Source organism: Amblyraja radiata, chromosome 20, assembly GCF_010909765.2.
Source record: "Amblyraja radiata isolate CabotCenter1 chromosome 20, sAmbRad1.1.pri, whole genome shotgun sequence".
Classification (NCBI taxonomy): domain Eukaryota; kingdom Metazoa; phylum Chordata; class Chondrichthyes; order Rajiformes; family Rajidae; genus Amblyraja; species Amblyraja radiata.
This window is the reverse complement of record NC_045975.1, coordinates 35,960,552-35,969,080: the sequence shown is the minus strand read 5'-3', so window position 1 is coordinate 35,969,080 and position 8,529 is coordinate 35,960,552. Positions and strand designations below refer to the sequence as shown.

At 43.1% G+C, this 8,529-nt stretch overlaps 1 pseudogene; it reads left to right on the top strand.

The window, feature by feature from the left end:
- Positions 1–733: 733 nt before the first annotated feature.
- On the top strand, positions 734–869 carry LOC116984883 (annotated as a pseudogene).
- The last annotated feature ends 7,660 nt before the right edge of the window (positions 870–8,529 follow it).

Below are 8,529 nucleotides of genomic sequence, written 5' to 3'. Positions count from 1 at the left end.
AGCCTAAGTGTGCAAATAATATTCATAAATAATTCACAATAAAACATGATTTTAAAATCTCATTTTCATTAATTTATAGGCCAAATGGAAGGAATTTAGTGTTTAATTGCTGTAAATTAAAGTCCATTTTAAATCAGCTTTCTAGTGGGATACTGTGAATGCGCTGGTTTAGAACGTTCACATTGCGGTAGATTTGTGCCCTCAAATGCCCAGAAAAATACTGCGGGATATAATGGGCCCAAAATGAGCTACTCGCAATATTAAACTTTGTATAAAGGGATCTTAAGAAGCTCTTTTTAATGTAAAAATAAGCTACAAACCTTCTGTGGTTTGCTCTATGCGACCCTGACGGCTGTCGGTGGTCGCGGGTTTAGAGATTGATTTTTAAACTACTATAACTATTATCCAAGACCTTTAAAACTAATAATAGCTTTTGCGACGGGGTCTTCCAGCGATTTTTCGTTAATAATTAACTAGGCTGAACATCTTCGATTTGAACATCCTAGAGAAAATCGCGTTTTAAACCCGCCCCCCTCTAAACGGCGCCAAAATCGCGCACACCCGCAGCGACAGATTTTCAGCGACGCTTCAGGTAGGCTTTGCAACATACCTAGACAGAGGTCTTAAATCCGAGACCCAAGTCGGGCTCAGGAAAAATATGGGACCATCTACAAGTTGGTAATATTCACACTTGTTTTGTACTAATGATAATGATAACATGTGTTTAGTTTATGTGTTGTATGAAAATAGCATTTCCCTTAGGATGGAAGGGGTCCTAGTGGCCTTACAACACACAAATGGTTGGCATCTAACCATGTAAAGCTGCACAACACTAAGGTTCCAAGCACAGAATTGGACCAGATTTGTCTGTACAGGCAAGCTCAGAATTATGTCCAGAGTCGTCTTTCGAGGCAGGCTCAGTATTATGGCCAGGAATGGCTTTCGGGACTGGCTCGGAAAACGGGCCAGAGTTGTAGCTCGAGCAGGTACTGAATTCGCAGGCGTGGCCTGCACATTATGGAAAAGATGCAGAATGTCGTTTAACTCGCATGTGCAGTAAAAAAAAATCCAAAATAGGAAACTTTGCATCTGATTTCCTTAGGATGCTCCCATTTACAGAGATTACTGGAGACATTTTGAAAATTACCTGGATAAGGCAATGATAAAACATTGCAAAATGGGTTAACTTCAGTTCCCAGGTTATTTACCAGTTTACTAAAACCAATGCTTGGACTGCTCAGAGCTCAAAAACATTTGTTATGTGTGGAGGATATTCTAACGCTGTATGTTGTTAAATTCAACTGTTTCAGCCTCAAACTATGTTTAAGAAAATGAAGGTGATACCAATTAGATTTATTCATCGTTGAGATTTACTTTTAACTATTAATTAGCATGTGACTCCGCCCTGCGGTAAGAGATTGGAATTAATAGGAGCCTCGAACAATCTTGTTGTGATAAAACAGCCCTCTATTCATTAAGTATAATTGGCAATATAGTGGCTGTAATTCAGCTGTGCAAAGTAGTCATCTCAAATTCCATGTAGGTCTTGTGACAGACCTTATGCTATTACCAGCTGAAGCTACCAAGGTCATTATGGCAGAGGAACAGTATTCAGCGTTGCTCCAGTAATCTGGTCAGTAAAATTTCAGTTATATTATAAACTGATGGGGCTCTAAGGTGGAAAATTATGAATGCCATCTAGTTCAGAGGCGTAGGAGATTTGCATCAATTAACAATTATTCAGTTCTTGGTATGAACTACCTATAGACACTAGGTGCATTCTATAGGTTAAAGGGTAATTGAGTGAATGTGCATAATCTGCATGCTCAAACGTTAAGTTGATTACTATGGTGGTGGCGTATGTTAGTCACATGGGTGCGATCAAGACAATATCCTGTAATAATTTACCTAATCTCAATTTACGTTCAAATATCATCACGTATAATCAATGACAACACAAAATGGGTGTTGGATCACAAGCATTTAATGAAATTATGGCTCAATGGAATACCGAATTGATATGTTTGTTTGTTTCCAGGCTCATTCACCGGTTGCAAAAATATGTGGCATAACAGTGGCAAAAAAATACACTCTCGCTACAAGGAGAAAGAAGTTATGTTTGTCTCCCTTCATTTTGCCTTATTAGTCGGGTCTTGCAATAAAGTCAGCAAGATCCCGCTCTAGGTTGTGGTTCTGTCTGACTGAGCTATGCAGCCATGCTTTCCGCTTTGTCGGGAATAATAATACAACCTTTTATGGTTATTCTAAACATAAAACTTGCTGGTTCAGCCTGTGGCTCGGGAAACCAGCCTCTGCATGATAAATCATTATTGACTTATAGAATCTGAGTAGACCGCTCCTGCGGCTTGGATTGTCAGAACGATCCATGTATGTGCTCGCTGCAAATGCAGGGATAGCACCAAGAAAGGAAAGCGTTACATTTCCTCTTCAGGAGATGGGAAGTGTTTGTTTAAATACTTAAGTTACATCTAATATGGTACAGATAACTGACGGCTTGGAGTTCGTTTCAAATGGGTCTTTGACAAAAAATTGTTATCGGACCATTAACTGTGCCCAACGTGCTTTCCCATCTTATTTGCTGCAGCAAAAGGGACCCACTCTGGCGGGTTTCACCCTCTGATATCGAGTTATAAAGGATATCTTTCACACAAGTTCTCCCAGGACAAGCACAGGGCAGTATGGGATATTGATGTGGTATTAACACTATTTCACCAGGGGGCTCCAGCTACATCCTTAGCTTGGTTCGGCTCTCATAATGTAGTTATCCTCATGGCGCTGGTCTCAGCGCAAAGGGTTCAGTCACAACATATTGTGACTGGATAGGATGGTTACATCTGCAAATAATGGTCACGTATACAACAATACGTCAAGGTCACGAAGAGCTTAGAGGCTCTGAACTAGCAATGTTTGTTAATTACAAAAAACTTTATAAAAGGGTATTGGTTTGGACCATCCCCAGGTGGTTGAAACAGGGTTTGGCTCATACAGGAGTAGATACTGATATATTTTTCGAGTCTCACTCCCACAGGGCTGCTACAATTTCAGCAGCAAGGGTTATGTACGTTCCGCTGGACCACATCCTGGTGATTGCAGGATGGGCAAACGAACTTCTGAACATTTCATAATAACCTATTGCCAGACCAGGGATATTTGCCAACTCTATTTTAGGTTCAGTGGTCAGTTCACTCCCGAATGAGAGGAGTTACCATTATTTATTCATTATGAATGTTTCCATCACCTGTCAATGAAGCAGCTGTGGTTGTGGAGACTTGTTTCTCATGGAATGAAATCACAGAGCTTTGAAATCTTCACGGAATCAATAGTAAGATTAAACGAGAACTTACCAATTTGAAATTTGATCTTTATTTTATGAGGAGTTAAGGTGAGCGATTATGTGCTCACCGCTCCCTGCCCTCTCTCATAAAAATCACTCGGTAGTTCTAGTCTTCTCTAAGTCTTACTATGTTACTTCGACTGCGGTTATCTGTGATTTCACACCGCTGCTTTGAAGATTGACACACATGCGGACTGGCGGGGCCTCTTCACGTAATCGCTCACCGTAACTCCTCATAAAATAAAGATCAAACTTCAAACTGGTAAGTTCTCGTTTAATCTTACTATTAAATGTGATCTCAAAGTTTGCGGATGACACAAATTTGGTTGGCAATGTGGGCTGTGCTGAAGGTGCTATAAAGCTACAGGGTGACTTGGATAGGTTGGTGAATGGGCAGATGCATGGCAGCTACAGTATAATGTGGATAAATGTGAGGTTATCCACTTTGGTGGCAAAAACAAGAAGGCTGATTATTATCTGAATGGTGTCAGATTAGGAAAAGGGGAGGTGCAACGAGACCTGGGTGTGCTTGTACATCAGTCACTGAAAGTAAGCATGCAGGTACAGCAGGCAGTGAAGAAGGCTAATGACATGTTGGCCTTCAAAGCGAGAGGATTTGTGTTTACGAGCAAGGAGGTCGTACAGCAGTTGTACAGGGCCCTGGAGAGACCGCATGTGGTGTATTGTGTGCAATTTGTCTCCTAATTTGAAGAAGGACATTATTGCTATTGAGGGAGTGCAGCGTAAATTAGCCAAGTTAATTCCCGGGATGGCGGGACTGATGTATTATGAAAGAATGGGTCGACTGGGCTTGTATTCACTGGAATTTAGACGGATGAGAGGGCATCTTATAGAAACATATAACATTCTTAAGGGAATGGACAGGCTTGATGCAGGAAAAATGTTCCCGATGTTGGGAGAGTCCAGAACCAGGGGTAACAGTTTAAGAATAAGGGGTAGGCCATTTAGGACTGAGATGAGGAAAAAAAATTCACACAGTTGTGAATCTGAGGAATTCTCTGCCACAGACGACAGGAATACAATGAAGCATGTTACTGAATGGCAATTACTAAACAAGCTCTCTTGACATTTGAATTAGGTATATTATTAGGATCGCCTCCGATTAATTTGTGCCCCTTTGAATAATGTAGCCCATTGAGCAGCATGTGGAGCACATTTTGTACAAAGTCTGTGCATGAGTCCCATATATTAGTAGATAGTTGACAAACAAACATGAGATTGATGAAATAGAGGTGGTAAACCTGGATCTTTTTGAGCTAAGGCACCATAAGTTACACGAAGAGCAAGAATCCACCATCAGCACAATCACCACCAAAACAGCTCACCACAAAGAGATTCTGGAAGGTGTTCTTACCCATTGAGAGAGCTACAATATATAATATGTTTGTGTAACCTTAACTTACATTCTGTTCAATCCCTTGTTTATCAAAATTTGCCCTTAAAGTAACCACCTCTTTAGCCCTTTAATAAAAAACAATTCCAATGAATCAGGACCCATCGGGGAAAAAAAGTGCAATTTCTGTCAAAAATAGGTGAACTCTTATCTTGAAAAAATGTCCACTTGTTTTGATGATGCGTGGGTGTATTATTGTTAGATACTGAGGTGCAGTGAAAGGCAATGTTTTGCCTGCTATCCAAACAGATCAGATATACTATCGATAAATACTGTTGTCAAAATCATACAATAGATGAAGCACAACAGAAGATATAGAGTGCAAAATATGGTTCTCAACATTGTAACGCACAGTTCCATAGACAAAGTGCAATTTTAGAAGTGAATTGGATAGTTGCCTAGATTTCGGAATCCTGATGACAGAAGGGAAGAAACTGTTTCTGAGTCTGGTGGTTGCACTTTTAAGCTTCTGTATCTTCAGCCAGACGGGAGCAGAGAAAAGGAGTGACCGGAGGTAGGGCGTCTTTGGTTATGTTGGCTGCTTTTCCGAGGCAGCGTTAAGAACAAATGGAGTTCATGGTAGGAAGTCTGGACTGTGTGATGGACTGGGCTACATCTACAACTCTCTGTAATTTCTTACGGTCTTGAACAGAGCTGTTCCCAAACCAAGTTGTGATGCAACCTGACAGTATGCTTTCTATAGTGCATCAATAGAGGCGTTGGTGTGCCTTCTTGGCTTTCGCTTCATTGCGGTTGGTCCACGACAGATCGTTGGTAATATTAATGCCAAATAACTTGAAGCTCTTAACCATTTTTACTTTGACACTTTTTATATTGATGGGGGAATGTATTTCACCATGCTTCCTGAAGTTAATAGCTAGCATCTTTGTCTTGCAGACATTGAGGGAGACGTTATCCTGATACCATATCACCATGTTTTCTATCTCTTTCCTCTACTCATTTTTGTTCATGATCCGGCCCACAACTGGTGCCACCTGGACATCTCCATATAACTATAATCTTCGTCTTGTTTTTGTTTGTGCCCACGATGTGTCTCTGTGTCAATCTAGTTAATTCCTAATTTCTTCCAAACGCTAGGCCACAGCCTTCACATTTTCACACATCCTACTCACATTTCCCCGTGGTGGCGATAAACATCTTCCCGTCACATTTCCACCTATATTTCCAAAGTTATTAATCATTGAAATTATTTCAACGGCCCGAAAACGCACCAATTTTGGAAACAAAGATCCAAATAACGTCACAATGCACTAGCAAGGCAGGACGGCCCACTCCGGGAGGGAGGGGAACCCCAGCGCTCCAGCGGCAAATCCCAATGACATCACAATGCACTCGCAAGGCAGGACGGCCCACTCCGGGAGGGAGGGGAACCCCAGCGCTCCAGCGGCAAATCCCAATGACATCACAATGCACTCGCAAGGCAGGACGGCCCACTCCGCGAGGGAGGGGCACTCCAGCACTCCAACGGCAGTTTGCAAAGCACGGTGGGCTACTCCGGGAGGTAGGGGCACTCCAGCACTCCAACGGCAGTTTCCACATTTGAAAACAACCGCCATTGGTCACTCTTCCAACCACTCTTCTACAACGTTCTTCAAACCTTCTCCCAAGACAGTCGGGTGAAGAACCAGTTCAGAGCTGGCTCATTCGGACTTTGCTGACTTCGCTCGCTTTAACGATAAGCTTTTATATATTTTTAACGTTGCGTTAACTGAATAAATCTCATCTTTAGCATTTAAATTGTTATATTTTAAGAGTTATTCACATATTTTATGTTTTATTAAATCACTTTTCCACTTGCCGTACCCATCTGCTGTGCCCGTCAGCCGCGCCTGTGCAATATTGCCTCCATCTTCTATGTCACAACGGGAACCTGTCAGCCGCGCCTGCGCAGTTGTGAGCTATGGGTGAGTGTTGGAATATTGTGTTCGGGGACCAGCCATCCCGAGTGACGACGCGGCCCCCCCCCCACGTTGGGGGACGGGCCCCAACGGGTCCCACTTGGACTAGTTTGTAGATAAAATTGGAGCCAAATTTGGCTGCACATTCATAAGTGTATAGAGTGTCAAGTAGAGGACTGAGACATCCTTGCAGAGCTGTAATGTAAGGGTTAAGCTATGTCAGCTAAATTAGCCTGGTGACTGATAGGACACAACTCACCAAGGAATATAGCTAGTTTGACACATAGTCACCTGTTCTTGGAGATAAAATATTATATAAGTGCACGCTTCTACCATTAGAGCAGAGCTTCACCTTCGGAGAGAGAAAAGATCTTCACATTCAGGGAGAGAAAAGAGCTTCACCAGAGGGGGGGGGGGGGGGGGGGGGACAGAGAGGAAGAGTGTGTGCCAGTGCCAGCCAGTGCAGACAAGAGACTCGAATATGCAGAGGGGCGTGAGACCTGTTATTTTGTATTGTTACTTTATTGATAGTTGATAGTTTATCTGTAGTTTACTTGTATTTTGCTTTAATAAATAGTTACAGTATTTGTGATCTTCAGCATTTGCTTTCTCCATTCATTGATTTGAATCCTGCATATATTATTGTGGAGGAAGTGTTTATCATATATTCTCACTAATTGTGGTCTGTGGGTCAGAAAGTCAAGGCTCCAATGGCAGAGGGGGATGCTGTTGCCGAGGTCCAGGAATTTGGAGAAGAGTTAGGATGGGATTATGTTGTTGAATTTGTTGCTATAGTTGATAAATATGAATCTAACATAGGAGTCCTAGTTGTCTAGGTGTTCCAGAGGTGAGTTTAGGGCCTAGAAGATGGAATCTGCTATGCACCTGCTGCGACAGTACGCAAACTACAATGGATCAAGGCTGGCTGGAGTTAATGTATGTATGCTATCCCCAAGTCTCTGGAAACACATGATGGTGGATGTCAGGGCCACTGGCTGGTAGTCCTTAGTGCATCCAACTTACTGTTCCTTGGCACCAAAATGATAGTGCTCTTTTTGAAGGTGGTGGTGACTTCAGAATGGAGTAGCGAATGGAGTCTGAATACTTTTGCTAGCTGATCCACACAAGTCCTGAGGACGCAGCCAGGGACTCCATCTGGACCAGTTGCTTTCCACGGATTCACTCAGGTAGACTGATCATGCCTAACATAGTAACAGTTGGTGAAGGCACACCCAAGACTAGCTAGGTGGGTGTAGAGTGCTGCAGAAACTCAGCGGATGAGGCAGCATCTATGGAGTGAAGGAAAAGGTGACATTTCGGGTCGAGACCCTTCTTCAGACTGATGTGAGGGTGGGGGGGGGGGGGCAGACAGGACGAAGAAAGGAAGAGGCGGAGAAAGTGGGATGTGGGAGAGCTGAGAAGGGGAGGGGAAAGAGGGAGAAAGCAAGGACTTCCTGAAATTGGAGAAGTCAATGTTCATACCACTGGGGTGTAAACCACTCAGGCGAAATATGAGGTGCTGCTCCTCCAATTTGCGGTGGGACTCACTCTGGTCATGGAGGAGGCCCAGGACAGAAAGGTCGGATTCGGAATGGGAAGCGGAATTGAAGTGCTGAGCCACCGGGAGATCAGGTTGGTTATTTCGAACTGAGCGGAGGTGTTGGGCGAAGCGATCGCCAACCTAAGCTTGGTCTCATCGATGTAGAGCAGCTGACAACTAGAGCAGTGGATGCAATAGATGAGATTGGAGGAAGTGCAGGTGAACCTCTGCCACACCTGGAACGACTGCTTAGGTCCTTGGATAGAGTCAAGGGGGGAGGTAAAACAACATGTGTAGCATT